This window comes from Pongo abelii, chromosome 10 (assembly GCF_028885655.2).
Source record: "Pongo abelii isolate AG06213 chromosome 10, NHGRI_mPonAbe1-v2.0_pri, whole genome shotgun sequence".
Taxonomy (NCBI): Eukaryota; Metazoa; Chordata; class Mammalia; order Primates; family Hominidae; genus Pongo; species Pongo abelii.
The window spans coordinates 36,831,676-36,847,608 of NC_071995.2; the positions used below are offsets into that span (position 1 = coordinate 36,831,676).

A 15,933-nucleotide genomic window follows, 5' to 3' on the forward strand; every position below is an offset into this window, starting at 1 on the left:
AACGATTCCCTATTTAATAAATGGTGCTGGGAAAACTGGCTAGCCATATGTAGAAAGCTGAAACTGGATCCCTTCCTTACATCTTATACAAAAATCAATTCAAGATGGATTAAAGACTTAAACGTTAGACCTAAAACCATAAAAACCCTAGAAGAAAACCTAGGCATTACCATTCAGGACATAGGCATGGGCAAGGACTTCATGTCTAAAACACCAAAAGCAATGGCAACAGAAGCCAAAATTGACAAATGGGATCTAATTAAACTAAAGAGCTTCTGCACAGCAAAGGAAACTACCACCAGAGTGAACAGGCAACCTACAAAATGGGAGAAAATTTTCACAACCTACTCATCTGACAAAGGGCTAATATCCAGAATCTACAATGAACTCCAACAAATTTACAAGAAACAAACAAACAACCCCATCAAAAAGTGGGCGAAGGACATGAACAGACACTTCTCAAAAGAAGACATTTATGCAGCCAAAAAACACATGAAAAAATGCTCACCATCACTGGCCATCAGAGAAATGCAAATCAAAACCACAATGAGATACCATCTCACACCAGTTAGAATGGCAATCATGAAAAAGTCAGGAAACAACAGGTGCTGGAGAGGATGTGGAGAAATAGGAACACTTTTACACTGTTGGTGGGACTGTAAACTAGTTCAACCATTGTGGAAATCAGTGTGGTGATTCCTCAGGGATCTAGAACTAGAAATTCCATTTGACCCAGCCATCCCATTACTGGGTATATACCCAAAGGACTATAAATCATGCTGCTATAAAGACACATGCACACGTATGTTTACTGCGGCATTATTCACAATAGCAAAGACTTGGAACCAACCCAAATGTCCAACAATGATAGACTGGATTAAGAAAATGTGGCACATATACACCATGGAATACTATGCAGCCATAAAAAATGATGAGTTCATGTCCTTTGTAGGGACATGGATGAAATTGGAAATCATCATTCTCAGTAAACTATCGCAAGAACAAAAAACCAAACACCGCATATTCTCACTCATAGGTGGGAATTGAACAATGAGAACACATGGACACAGGAAGGGGATCATCACACACTGGGGACTGTTGTGGGGTGGGGGGAAGGGGGAGGGATAGCACTGGGAGATATACCTAATGCTAGATGATGAGTTAGTGGGTGCGGCACACCAGCATGGCACATGTATACATATGTAACTAACCTGCACATTGCACACATGTACCATAAAACCTAAAGTATAATAATAAAACAAAAACAATTAAATTTAAAAAATTTAAAAAAATAAAGAGATTAAAAATCTTGGATTAAAATTATTAGTTGAGTGCTTAAAATACAGTTTTGGATGTAAGCTATATGGGGATGAGAATCGAAATAATTAGATGGCCAAGAGACAGACCTCAGGGTGAGTGAAACAAAAAGAGAAATGAGGATGCAGTGAAGGACTACTTAGATTTTATTTTTTTATATAAAGTGATTTTATATAAAATCTGGGTATATGTTTTAGTAGATTCAAATCATGAACCTAAAACAATCATAACAAAACTATGAATTATTGAATGCAGTCATTGTGATAAATACCTTTATAAATTATCTTATTTTGCCATTATTTGCCATTATGGCAGCTTTATGAAGAATACTAATTTCCCTCAATGTCACACTATTGAAATATTCTAAGACGGTAATAGATTCCAGATCTAATTTGATCCAAACTCTAAATCACTGTGCTATCCTGCCTCTCAAATGCTGTCCTTCCCTAAAAGCTGCTGATAACCTAAATAATTGGACCAACTAGGATTGTCAGATTTAGCAAATAAAAATACAGAATATCCAGTTAAATGTGAACTTTAGATAAACAACAAATACATTTTTAGAATAAGTATGTCACAGGCAATATTTGGGAAATAATTATACTAAAAACTTGTTATTTATCCGAAATTCAAATTTAACGGAGCATCTTATATTTTGTCTGGCAAACCTACGATGAACTAAAGTGTAGGAAATTATGTCCATTCTCTTAAAAAAACTGATTTTTCTGGCCGGGCATGGTGGCTCATTCCTATAATCCCAGCACTTTGGGAGGCCGAGGGGGATGGATCACCTGAGGTCAGGGGTTTGAGGCCAGCCTGGCCCACATAGTGAAACCCCGTCTCTACAAAAAATACAAAAATTAGCCGGGCATAGTGGCAGCCATCTGTAATCCCAGCTACTGGGGAGGCTGAGGCAGGAGAATCACTTGAACCTGAGAGGCGGAGGTTGCAGTGAGCCAACATCACACCACTGCACTCCAGCCTGGGCAACAAGAGCGAGACTCCATCTCAAAAAACAAAAAAACAAAAAACAAAAAACAAAACAGATTTTCCTTAGCCCTTAGTCAATAACAAAGTAGGGAGACAATAAATGAGTTACAGATAAATAAAAATGAATTATTAAATGAATGATACATCATAAAAATCACTATGGAGTGAATAATCTTACTTTAGCTATTTTTATATAATGTTATTATTGACACCTTTTGGATGTTATCTTACTTAGGAATATGGGGTAAAATATCCATATAAGTGCCTCAAATGTAGGTGAAGATATTAACATACCCATCTTAACGAATTTTGAAAAGAAACCTTGCCACAACCCCAACAATCTACATGCACAGAGCTAATTTAAAATGTTCTTCTGATTTAATGTAGCTAAAGAATAAATGCATATTTTAGTGGTCTGTTTCTCTTATTATACTCTCTAGATGTGATACATCCAAGGACCAAATCAAGAGCACAATAGTGTGGACATTTTAATGAAGAAAACAATAATTTAAACTTATTTTAAATAATATTATTCAAAATAATAATTACTCAAATTCAATAAAATTATTCAAAATAATTGTATAAATTTAAATTATTCTTGAGTTATTACTATTCTCAGCTGATAGAATAAAGCCTTTAAAAAGTCACTGTCCTTAATCTATTTTGAGGTGATTTTTATATATTATATAAGGGTCCGATTTCATTCCTTTGCGTGTGAATATCCAAATTTCTTAACAGCATTTATTGAAGAGGCTATCTTTTCCCCGTTGTAAATTCTTACCACCCTTGTTCATCAGTTGACCATATATGCATGGGTTTCTGTCTGGGATTTCTATTCGATTTCATTGGTCTATGTATGTTTTTGTGCCAGTATCATCCTGTTTTGATTACTGTCAATTTGTAATATATTTTGAAATCAGGGAATGTAATACCTCCAGTTTTGTTCTTCTTGCTCAAAATGCTTTTGGCTACTCAAGGTCTTTTGTGGTTCCAAATGAATTTCAAGATTGTTTTTTCTATTTCTGTAAAAAAAAAACAGGGAAATATGGATGTTTTAACAATATTAATTCTTCCAATCAATAAACATGAGATGCCATTCCATTTATTTGTGCCTTTTGAATTTCTTTCATCAATATTTTGTAGTTTTCAGTGTTCAAGTTTTCACCTTCTTGGTTGAGTTTATTCCTAAGCATTTTTTTATGTTCCTGTAAATTGAATTATTTTCTTAATTTCCTTTTGGGATAGATTATTGTTAGTGTTTAGAAATGCTACTGATTTTTATATGTTGATTTTTTATCATGAGAATTTACTATATTTGCTTATTAGTTCTAATAGTTTCTTTTTTAGCAATATAGGTTTTTCTATATATAAGATCATGTCATCTGCAAGCAGAGACAATTTTACTTCTTCCTATTTGATTTGTATGCCGTTTATTTCTTTTCCTTTCCTAATTACTCTAGGTAGGACTTCCAGTACTAATTTGAATAGGAGCGTTGACAGTATCCTTCTCTTGTTCTAATTCGTAGAAAGAATTCAGCTTTTCACCATTGAATATGTTAGCTGTGGGCTCCTCATAAATGGCCATCATCATGTTGAGGTAAGTTCCTTCCAAACCTAATTTTTTGAGAATTTTTCTCATGAAAGAGCTTTGAATTTTGTCAAATGCTTTTTGTTGTTGTTGCTGTCTATTGAGTTGAACATGTGATTTTACCCCCTCTTTCTATTCATATGGTTTATCCTCCTATGTGTTAATTGATTTGTGTATGTTGAAACACGTTTGCCTTCTAGGGATAAATCCTACCTGGTCATGGTGTATAATTCTTTTAATGGGCAGTTGTATCTGGTTTGTTAGTATTTTGTTGAAGATTTTGGTAACTACATTCATCAGGGATAAGTGAGATTACATCAAACTATATGTGATGGTTAAATTTATTAGTACTCTTGGCTGGGCCACAGTGCCCAGATATTTAGTCAAGTCTTATTCTGGATGTTTCTGTAAGCATGTTTTTTGATGAGGTTAACGTTTAACTTGTTGGACCTGGAGCAAAGTAGATTGTTCTCCATAATGTGGGTGGGCCTCTTTGGATTTTGGAGGGAACATATTTCTCATTTGAGTGTGCTATTCCAGTTTGCTTACCAAGTAACCTTAAAAGCTGCTTGTTTTGAGTGGGTACCAGAACAAAAGAAAGCTTCGCTACAGGTCCAGGCTGCTGTGCAAGCTTCTCTGCCACTTGAGCCATATGATTCAGCAGACACAATGGTGTCTGAAATGTCAGTGGCAAATGGGAATGTGTGTAAAGCCTTTGGTAGGCCCCTTTAGGAGAATCACCTGCCATCCTCTGTAGATGGCTACTTTCCTTTTGGAAAACAGCTTTTGACCTGCCACTGGCCCTTAATGAAGATCGAACACTTAACCATGGGCCACCAAGTTACCATGAGACCTGGGCTTCCTATTAGTAACTAGGTGTTTTGTGACACTCAAAGCCATAAAATTGAGTGTGTACATTAGCACTTTATCATCAAATGGAAGTAGTATATATGAGATTGACCCCAAGCATGCCCTGATAGCACAAGTCAGTTCCAAGAAGAAGCATCCCAGATGCCCATGCTTTCCACTCCTGCTATACCTTCTTTCTCCCAGCCTGCACCTATTGCCTCATGTGGAGTTCCCTATGATCTGTTGACAGAGGAAGAAAAGACACAAGCCTGATTTATGGAGGAAGAAAAGACATGGGCCTGATTTACAGTTGGTTTTGCACAATATGCAAACACCACCCAAAAGTAGACAGCTGCAGCATCATACTCCCTTTCTTGGTCATCCCTGAAGGACAATAGTGAAGGGAAATCCTACTGGTGGGCAGAACTTCAAGCAGTGCACCTGACTCTTCACTTGGCTTGAAAGCAAAAATGGCCAGGCATGCAATTGTATACCAATTAGTGGGCTGTGGCCAAAGGTTTAGCTGGGTGGTTAGGGAGTTGGAAGTTACAAGATTGGAAAATTGGTTACAATATAGTCCAAGAAAGACAGCAGAGAACATGAATATATTTATGCCTTATGTGAATGTTCATTAAAGGATGACCTTTTCAGGGGAGGATTTTAATAATCAAGTGGATAGGATGATCAGTTATGTGTATCTGCCTGTTTCCCCAGCCACACCTGTTATCCAGTGAGCTCATGAACCAAGTGGCCATGGTAGCAGGGATGATGGTTATGCATGGGCTTAAAAACATGGATTTCCATTCATCAAGGCAGATCTGGCTGCAGCTGATGCTGAGTGCCCTATCAGCCAGCAGCACAGACAAACATGGAGTCTGATATGACACCATTAGCCAGGGTGATCAGTCAGCTACCTAGTGACAGGTTGATTATGTTGGATCACTTCTATCATGGAAAGGATAGTATTTTGTTGTTACTGGATTAGACACTTACTCTGGATATTAATTTTCCTTCCCTGTGTGCAATGTTTCTGCCAAAACTACCATCCTTGGACTTACAGAATGCCTTATCCAGCATCATGGTATTACACACAGCATTTCTTCTGGTCAAGGAACTCATTTTACAGCCAGTGAAATATATCTTACCATGTTCTCCATTATCCCGAAGGAGCTGTCTGGATAGAATTTTGGAATTACCTTTTGAAGACTCAGTGACAGCACCAGTTAGATGGCAATACCTTGTAGGACTGGTGCAAATTCTCCAGGAGATTGTGTATGCTCTTAATCAGCACCCAATATATGGTGCTGTTTTTCCCATAGCCAAGATTCACAGGGCCAATAATCAATGGGTGGAAATGGGAGTAAGACTGCTCACTATTACCCCTAGTGCCCCACTAGCAAAAATTTTGTTTCCTATTCCCACAACCCTATGCTTTGCTGGCCAAGAAGTCTTCGTGTGAAAAGGAGGAGTGCTTCTACTAGGAGACACAACAATGTTTCCATCAAACTGGAGGCCAAAACTGACACCTAGCCTCTTTGGGCCCCTCATACCTCCAAATCAACAGACAAAGAAAGGAGTTATTGTGCTGGATCAGGTGATTAATCCTGACTACAAAGGAAGACTTGGACTGCTACTTCACAATGGAAATGAGAAAGAGTATGTCTGGAAGAGAGAAGACCTCTTAGAGTGTCTCTTATTATTACCATGTCCTGTAATTAATCCTGTAATAATGTCAATGGAAAACCACAACAACCCAATCTAAGCAAGACCACTAATAGCCCAGACCCTTCAGGAATGAAGATTTGAGTCACCCCACCAGGTTAAACAAACAAACAAACAAAAACATATGTAGTGAGGTGCTTGCTGAGAGCAAAAAGAATATGGAATGAGTAGTGGAACAAGGTAGTCATAAATACCAGCTACAGTCATATGACCAGCTACAGCAATCAGTACTGCAACTGCCGTAAGTATGTCTTTCTTCTTTTGTTATGAATATGTTTGTGTGCATGTATAGCAAATCTTGTTTTCTGACTTCTCTGATCCCCTTTTCATGTGACCTAAGATGTATTGACTTTATATCATAGTATTTAAGTATAATTAACTATGTAAACATCAAATATTTCAGTTATTGGATTCTAGAAGAGTAAGTGTCACCCAAGTACGTTGCATCCTTTTTTGGAGAAATGGTTGATGTGTTTTTGATTGTATACAGTATAGTTGTATCATGTTAGGCCAGAAGTATGACCTTGTTACTGTCTTTAATTGGAGATTAGAAATGGTTTAAGGAGATGCACAGAGGTGCCATGTTGACAAGGGGTGGACTTTTGATGGTTAATTTTATGTGTTAATTTGATTGGGCCACAGTGCCTGGATATTTGGTCAAATATTTTCCTAAACGTTTCTGTAAGGGTGTTTGTGGCTTTGAGGAAAGCATGTTGGCTTCCATAATGTGAATGGGCCGTATCCAGTCAACTGAAGGCCTGATAGAATAAAAAGACTAACCTCTTCCAAGCAAAAAAGTAATTCTGCAAGCAGATGACCTTCAGACTTGAACTGTACCATTGGCACGCCTCCCTGGGTGTCTAGCCTGCCAGATCACCCAGAAGACTTTGGATTTGCCAGCCTTCATAATTGTATGAGCCAACTCCTCACAACAAATTTTTCTCTGCATATGTATTTATCCAATTTGTTATTTTTATCTGGAGAACTCTAACTAATAAGTATGACTATAATTCAATTTAGGTACCCTTTATTTATTTCACATTGAATCCTACATTCTGCTATGTTCAGTCTCTCTAAATCCTTTTACATGAAGATTCTAATTTGCATTTAAAATATTTTTAAATGTTCTCTGAATAAAGTCCAAGAAAATTTATACCAAGGTCAAAGTCTAATTAAAGAAACAAGTCATGTCATATAACACAAGTTAATTCAATTGTATTCTTTTTTTATTTTCCTACTTTTAAATTGAAAAAAATGTCCTTGAGAGTTTGGCTCAACCTAGAGAATTCTAAGCCCTCAGAAAAAAAGAAAAAATATATAATCTTTATTTCTTCCTTCTATCTTTGCTTTTCTATGTGAAATTGATGCTGTCTCTGAGCTTTGCCCAGTAGAAACCTGGTATATTCCATTGTCTATACCTTTCCTGTCTAACACACTACCCACTCTCTCCCCTCACTCCAGGTCCCAAGCATATGCCTCTATCTACTATTACTAAGGACAGTGCTGTTTCTCTTGTGAAAGAGAACACAATTCAGAATCATATACTAAACATCATGATAAATTTTTTAAAATTATTTCACTGAAAATACAAGAAAAAATCAGACACATTATATTTAAATTGCCAAAAGCAGAAATGAAGAGAAAATCTTGAAAGCACCCAGAAAAAATAAAGATAGATACACTATATACAGAAAAACAAAGATAAGAATTATAGCAGACCTCTTAGAGAAAACAGCGAAAGTCAGAAGGCCATGATAGGACAATCATATGTCACATTATGGTATTTTGGTCAATGATAGATTGCATAAATGTTGGTGGTCCCATAAGATTATAAAATAAAGCTAAAGGCCAGGTGCAGTGGCTCACACTTGTAATCCTAGCACTTTGGGAAGCCGAGGCGGGAGGATTACTTGAGGTCAGGAGTTCGAGACCAGCCTGGCCAATATGGTGAAACCCCGTCTCTACTAAAAATACAAAAATTAGCCAGATGTGCTGGCACACACCTAATGTGTGGCATACAAAAATTAGCCGGGTGTGGTGGCACATGCCTTTTGTTCATACCAGCATAACCATAAACACATGAGTAATGCATCATGCTACAATGTTATGATGGTTATGACTTCACTAGGTGATAGGAATTTTTTAGTTCCATTTTTTCGTTTTTTTGGTTTTTCTTTTGAGATAGAGTCTTCCTCTGTTAGCCAGGCTGGTGTGTAATGGCGCAATCTCGGCTCACTGCAACCTCTGCCCCTCAGGTTCAAGTGATTCTCGTGCCTCAGCCTCCCTAGTAGCTGGGATTACAGGCGCCCACCACCAGGCCCAGCTAATTTTTGTATTTTTATTAGAGACAGCATTTCACCATTTTGGCCAGACTGGTCTCAAACTCCTGACCTCAGGTGATCTGCCCGCCTCGGCCTCCCAAAGGTGTTAGGATTACAGATGTGAGCCACCATACCCCACTTACACATACGTTTTAAGCTAAGTGTTATTACAAGAGTCAAGATGTTTTGAAAAACTAAAAGTTTATAAAGTAAAAAATTTATAGTAAATTATGATTAATTTAGTATTGAAGAAAAATATTTTTTATAAGTTTAGTATAGCCTATGTGTATAGTGTTTATATGTAAAGTCTACAGTAGAGTACAGTAATGTCCTAGGCCTTCACATCCACTTGCCACTCACTCACTGACTCACCCAGAACAGCTTCCAGTCCTATAAGCTCCATTCATGTTAAGTGCCCTTCGGAAGTGTACAATTTTTTATTTTTTATGTCATATATTTACTGTAGCTTTTCTATGTGTATGTATTCTTAGATATACAAACACCATTGTGTTCAACTACCTACAATATTAGGTAGAGTAAAATGCTGTATAGGTTTGTAGCCTAGGAGCAATAGGCTCTACCACACAGCCTCAGTGTGTAGCAGGCTATTTCATCTAGGTTTGTGTAAGTACACTCTATGATGTTCACACGAGTATAAAATCAACTAGTGATGCATTCTCAGAACATATCCTCATCATTCAGTTACACATGACAATACTCAAAGTACAGAAAGAATAAAGTACCCGCCCAGAATCCTATGTTCATGAAAAATAACCTTCAAAAATCAATGAGAAATGACTTTTTCAAATAAAAACTGTACATATTTATTACCAGCATATCTGCATTTCAAAAACTATTTAAAAAACTTTTTAGGGAAGAAAGGGTACAAAATCAGAAAAAAATTATTGGATCTACACAAAGAAATATACAGTGCTAAAAGGTCTTAAATGAGATAAATATAAAATTTGCTGTTTCATATTTTTAATGCTGTAAGATATAACCAACTTTTTAAAACAAATAGCAATGCACTATGTGTTTATAGCATAGGTAAAATAAAATGTTTGCCAACAATAACACAAAGAATGGGAAAGGTAAATTAGAAGTATACTATAGTAATGTATATGAAACTTTAAATTTATTTGAAGATAGAGATAGACAGCAAATAATTAAAAGAATGAATATTTTCCCCAGGTAATATATAGACATATGATTGATATTTGATTCATTTTTGTTACTTAATCATTTAAAATGCTTACTTATTTCAAGGTATGCTTCCTGGTGTTAATAGTGACAAAACAGATATACTTAAAGTTTTCCAATTTTTGTATTATTTTTCAAAAACAATTTTACATGTAAATAAATTACAATTAACATGATTTACATAAAATCAATTATGTTGTTAATAATCATGAAATTACTATTTTACAAAGTTATATGTGGCAAGTGTTATTTTTAATGAAATTGTACTACTGCAGAAAAATCAAGAAATTTATTTTAACTAGCTGAGTTTTAGCCATAATTCAGAAAAGGTTTTTATCTCATAGGATTTGTGTTTAAGACTGGTTTGCAATGAAACACCTCACTGTACAAAATAGTAAGTAATCTCTCAATATCAAGCAGGGGACCTTACAACTGACCAAGAAAAACATAAGTTAGTTCTAACTTCCTCTTCAGCTGGCAAGTTTTGACCAACTGATTAAAATACAAAAAAAAGATACAGCAAAGAAAAAAAACAGCTTTTTTCTCCTTTGGTTCACCACAGGAGGGCAAAGTACCCAGGAGATAAAAAATAAAAATAGAAAGTAAAACAAAATGACATGAATACCACACTGAGGGTGAACTAAAAATGTTAGGGCATCTATAGTTAACAATAATTTATTGTATATTTTAAAATAACTAAAAGAGTGCAATTGAAATGTTTTTAACACAAGGAAGTGATACATGCCTGAGGTGATGGATGCCCCAATTACCCTAATTGGTTCATTACAGACTGTATGCTTGTATTGGAATATTACATGTGTCCCATAAAAATGTACAACTATTACAAATCCATTATAATTAAAACTTAAAAATTTTAAAAAGTAGCAAAGAGAAGATTGTTTATAAAAAGTCTGGAAACAATTCCTTTATTCCTTTCTCTCCTTTCTGAGTCCTATAGGGTAGAACCTTCTGGGCAGCCTTTTTGGCCATTGACTGGAAAGAAGCCCTGAGACCTACTGGCCAGCATGATAACAACTCAGTCTTTAACTGTGCAAGTGTCATAAGTGGCTCCTAGGTGAGGATGGTACTCAGTACATTTCTGAAAGGGAAATCTACTGGTATCCCTAGTCTGTTCTTTGAACTAATAGAAGAAGATAGAACATTGTGATCGCCTGACATACAACAGTCCCTATAGGCAGCTTTGAATGATTGTGGTTCAGGGTAACACTTAGCTCACTTAGAGACAATTGTTCTATCCATCAATTGTATCAAAGCATCAAAGGATTTTTGGAAGTTTAGATAAAAAGTAGCAGCAATTTCTGACTGAGTATATGTGGCTTTTAATAAAAGTTGGAGCTACAACTGAATCAGTTGTAAACATATCAGAATCTCTATTGTCCACAGTCACTTTAAGAAGAGTAAATAAAATCTGCTTCTGGCCAGAGTGAAAGGACATGGACCAGATATATGCTTCCACCTTGAACGGCCAGAAAACAGACAGAATATATGAAACAACTGTTTTCAAACATGTGAAATAGGCAATACAAGACAGTAAAACAAACTGAGAGAAGGGAAATAAATAAAATAAGCCCACAGTTGCATCAATGTATTGTCTAGAGTCAGTTTACAGGCCCAGAGCATAGAGAGAGAACCCAAACAAAGCCAGGCAATACTGTTGAGTGGAGAGGTCAGAATCCAGAGGGCTCAGGGCAGCTAGAATTTGTGGACAATGTGCCAAAGAGAAGGGAGCTACAGAAAAAGAGATCTGAAAGTCTGCAGAGGGTTTTCTTCCTGAATTGTGTATGCCTACGAAGAAACTAGCTAAAGCCAGAGAAAGAACCACCAAAAAGGAAGATGGAGAATATTTCTTGGAGACCATACAGGACCAGACAGATTGAACACATCTGTAATAACATGAGACACTGGGTGTAGTCCTCAAAATGATACAGCTTTAGCAATGAGGCTACTAGGGCCATGCTGAGCTCTTCTCTCTCCTTTCAGTATACTCCTTCAATTCTAGGAAGAAGGCTTCTCTGGACCTACCCTACCAAGGCTTAAAAGCAAGTCTTGAGAAGATCTAGCTGATTCTTACTGAAACTCATGCCAGAAAAAAAAAACAAACAATACTCTATTTAAAGAAATACAGCAATCAATACCTTAAAATTCACAATGATGAACATTCAATAAAAACATTTTATCAGACAGAAAAATATGACCCACAAACATAGGGAAAATCAATCAATAGAAATATATCCAGAAATTATAGCAATTATGAAACTAGCCAAAAGGGATATTAAATGAGCTATTATTACTATGTTCCATCACTTCAAAATAGTAAAGGAAAACATCAGCATGATGAGCAGAGAAATGACAGAGCCCAAAGCCCTAAAATGAAAAATATGCTGGATGGAATTAATAGCATATTAGGAACTGCAAGTGAAAAAAAATCAGTGAATGAAAAAAATCAGTGAACTTGAAACCATATCCAGGAACTATCCAGAATAAAATACAGAAAAAAGACTGAAAAAATTAAACAGAGGCTCAATGACCTATGGGACAACACCAGCAATTTAACATATGTGCAGTAGGAGTCCCACCGGGGGTACAGGGACAGACAAATATTTGAAGAAAGAATGATGGAATTTTTCCAAATTTGATGACAATTATAAGCCCACAGATCCAAAAAGCCAAAGTATCCAAAGCAAAATATATCTAAAGAAAACCACATCAAGTCATATCACAATTCATTGCTGAAAAGCTGTTTCAAAGAGAAAACCTCAATTACTACTAGAGGAGAAAAAGATACATTATAAGAGGAACAAAGATAAAAATAATAGCACACTTCCGGTTAAAAAACATGCAACCCAGAATACATTGGAGATATCATCTTTAACAAAATGAAAGGGAAAAAATTCAATCTAGAATTTTTTACTCAGTAAAAATATTTTTCAAAAATGAAGGTGAAATGAAGTCTTTTCCAGACAACAGAAAACAAGCAAATTCCTTGCCAGCAGACCTGCACTACAAGACATGTTTAAAAAACAGTTCTTTAAGCAGAAGGAAAATAATAGCAGATGGAAATTCAGATCTACACAAATAAATGAAGGGCTCTGGAAATGGTGTAACTATGTGGATAAATAGAAAGACGTTCTTATATTTTAATGTCTTTGGAAGATAGTTTTACACTTAACAAATACAAACCCTAATCAGAAAAGCATAGTCTACATGCTTAAAAAGGAATGGATATGTGATGCTTATTTTGTTTTTTGAGCTGTGGGAAAGTTATTTTAAGATGGATAGAAGACATGGGATATGGTCTGAGTGTTTCCAGAGACATCATACACTTATGGATAAATGTAGATATCTTTCCTGCTTCCTACAAATGTTCTGTCTCTCATTGAATCAGAACCCCTAATATTGCATGGTCTGAGTACAAGAAGAAATATTTCCAGACAGTGGTTGGTATAAATTAGGCTCCTAACTGTTGGTGCCCATGGAAACAGGCCCAGATGAGGTTCTCATTACTAACAGTGGAGACCTGGCAATTTGAAGGACCTGGCACAGGAAGAGTAGTACTAGTAGGAAAATAGGGATTGGGCAGACAAACTTATCTGTCACAAATGCACCCAATTGAATTAATTTAATGAATTCTTTGTTATGTCTATTGGCAATATTTTAACAACACTTTTTGAATAAATTCTATCAGGACACAAGAAAGTAGAGGAATTTCATCTTGCTAGGATGGATATGGATAACAGGCACTAAACTTAACAGGCCTCCAGTAGTGAGCTGGAGCTATATTTTCTGGAGTTCTGGAAAGCCAGTTTTCCTAGATTTGGAGGAGATATACTGAAAGGAGAGAGAAGATTTCGGCTGAAGTATGATTTACTGAAAAATCTGAGCATTAGAACTCATACTCATTGTCTAGTTGGGTATGAGGGAAAAAAAATCAAACGTTTATTTCCCAGGAACAGACCTTAGTTCATCACCACTGTAGTCCACTAATTAACACGTATTGCTCTCTGTCAGCAAGATTTCAAGCAATAATGTAACTAAATGAAAGAAACATATATCTTAGCTTCATCTCAGTTGTTTTAGACAGAAGACCCAATTAAATGATCAATTTATATACAGTTTCATATCAAGTAATATTGTTATGTATCTATGACATTCACATTTCTGAACCAAAACTTAGATCAATGCATTACTGAAGTCTTGCAATTCCTTGATATTCAACATGTAGTCCATGAACCAGCAGTGTTAGCATCACTTCAGAGCTTGTTAGAACTGCAAAGTCTCTGGTCCAAGACATAATAAATCAGAATCTATGTTTTAACAAAATTCTCATGTGACATCAAAGTTTTAGAAGTGCCAGCATAACTCATATTATGATTATGATAGTGAACAAAAGAAAAATCCATGGATATCAAAATATGAAGTCTGTATTATAGGTGAACTTTCTGTAAACTTTATTTTCATACTACTACATGTATTATCAATGTAACTGCAGCTTTTAAAGTGAATTAAACATCATGAAAACATTTGTTTCAAGTTCCCTTCACAAATCCAGTTACTGTGATAATATTCATTGAAGGAAAATAAAACACATACATGTTTGTTACTGTAGTTATATAAGAACATAACATTTCTGACTGCATTTACACAGTATTTAATTTCTGTTTGTTCACGAAGTTCAGAGAAAAAATAATGATAAATAGAAATTTTTATTGTGTTTATTCTTAATTAGCTGTGATAGCATTCCTTCATTCCTTCCTATAAATAGTTTAAGAGTTTGAGAAATATCAGGCTTTGTGGACTGTTATTAATCTTTATTACATCATGGAATCTGTCGAACCATGTCTCTTTTCAAAAGGATATGGAAAAACAGCAAAGTTGGCCAGGAAAATGGGATGGTCTAGCAGCCTGCAACACCTGCTGAAGCCCTGTCACTGAGGTTGGAGACCTAAGCAAAGTATGTACACTGAAACTGGAAGATCAAATGGTTCTCTGTACTTTCCAGCCACTGGTAAATAATAAAAAGTTCAAATCGCCAACATAGTCTCAAAATATTTTGTCCTAGCTTGAGCTGCTATAACAAACTACCTTTAATCAGGTGGCTTAAACAACAGAAATTTATTTCTCACAGCTCTGGAGGCTGGAAATCAGAAATCAGGATGCCAGCATGGTGAGTAAGGACCCTCTTCTTAGTTACAAACTACTGACTTCTCCCTGTATACGCACATGGCAATTAGAGAGCCAGGGAATACCCGTGTCGCGGCTCCACTCACGTGACCTAATCTAACCTTAATTACCTCCCAAAAGTGCCACCTCCAAACACCATCATAGCGGGAGTTTGAGGTTCAACATACGAATTTTGGGGTAGGAAGGGAGACAAAAATTTAGTTCATAATATCTTTATACAATTTTCTAGTTCTAGATGATGATCAAAACCCTCAACTTGATTTAGAGTTAATATCTCTTTTCTAGTTTCTCTTTCCTCATCTTGCTGGCCATGTTTTCTAACTCATGGTCTTAGTCATGGCTACTGCCCAGGAACAGAGAAAGTGTAGAAGAAAGTTCTCACTTTAAATGTAGGAAGGTTTTGTGTTTGCTGGGCATCCTGTTTAAGTGCTGTTGCTTGTTCTCTGGGATAATTTATCTGACTGGGATTCCTGTAAAGTTGTTGATGTACTCTGTTCTTCCTTCTCACCTGTCAGTCCCCAGGTTTGCAGTGGTCCACCCCATGGGGACTCTCTCTACAGGGGTTTCATTGCTCATCCTTTACCCAAGCACCCTGAGAGAGCAGCAACTCTCCTTTGCTCAGTTTCTAAAGGGGCCTGCTCTCTTGCCCCAGGCACGAATCAGGCAACATCCGAGGAGCCCTGATGAACAGAGGATTGCAGAGGAGGTATCACACATTAAACCCTTTAGTGTTCCCAGTGAAGC

At 36.3% G+C, this 15,933-nt stretch overlaps 1 long non-coding RNA gene across 2 annotated transcripts in view; it reads left to right on the plus strand.

The window, feature by feature from the left end:
• The window catches only part of LOC129049101 (uncharacterized), a 34,911-nt gene extending 19,794 nt beyond the window's left edge, over nucleotides 1-15,117 (plus strand). The window contains exons 3-6 of one of the 2 annotated variants that reach the window (XR_008511895.2): nucleotides 3,834-3,904; nucleotides 5,805-6,707; nucleotides 10,946-11,062; nucleotides 14,861-15,117. This is a non-coding gene — a long non-coding RNA (uncharacterized LOC129049101). The remainder of the gene's footprint in view (nucleotides 1-3,833; nucleotides 3,905-5,804; nucleotides 6,708-10,945; nucleotides 11,063-14,860) is intronic. The other variant, XR_008511894.2, reaches the window with a different exon arrangement.
• The last annotated feature ends 816 nt before the right edge of the window (nucleotides 15,118-15,933 follow it).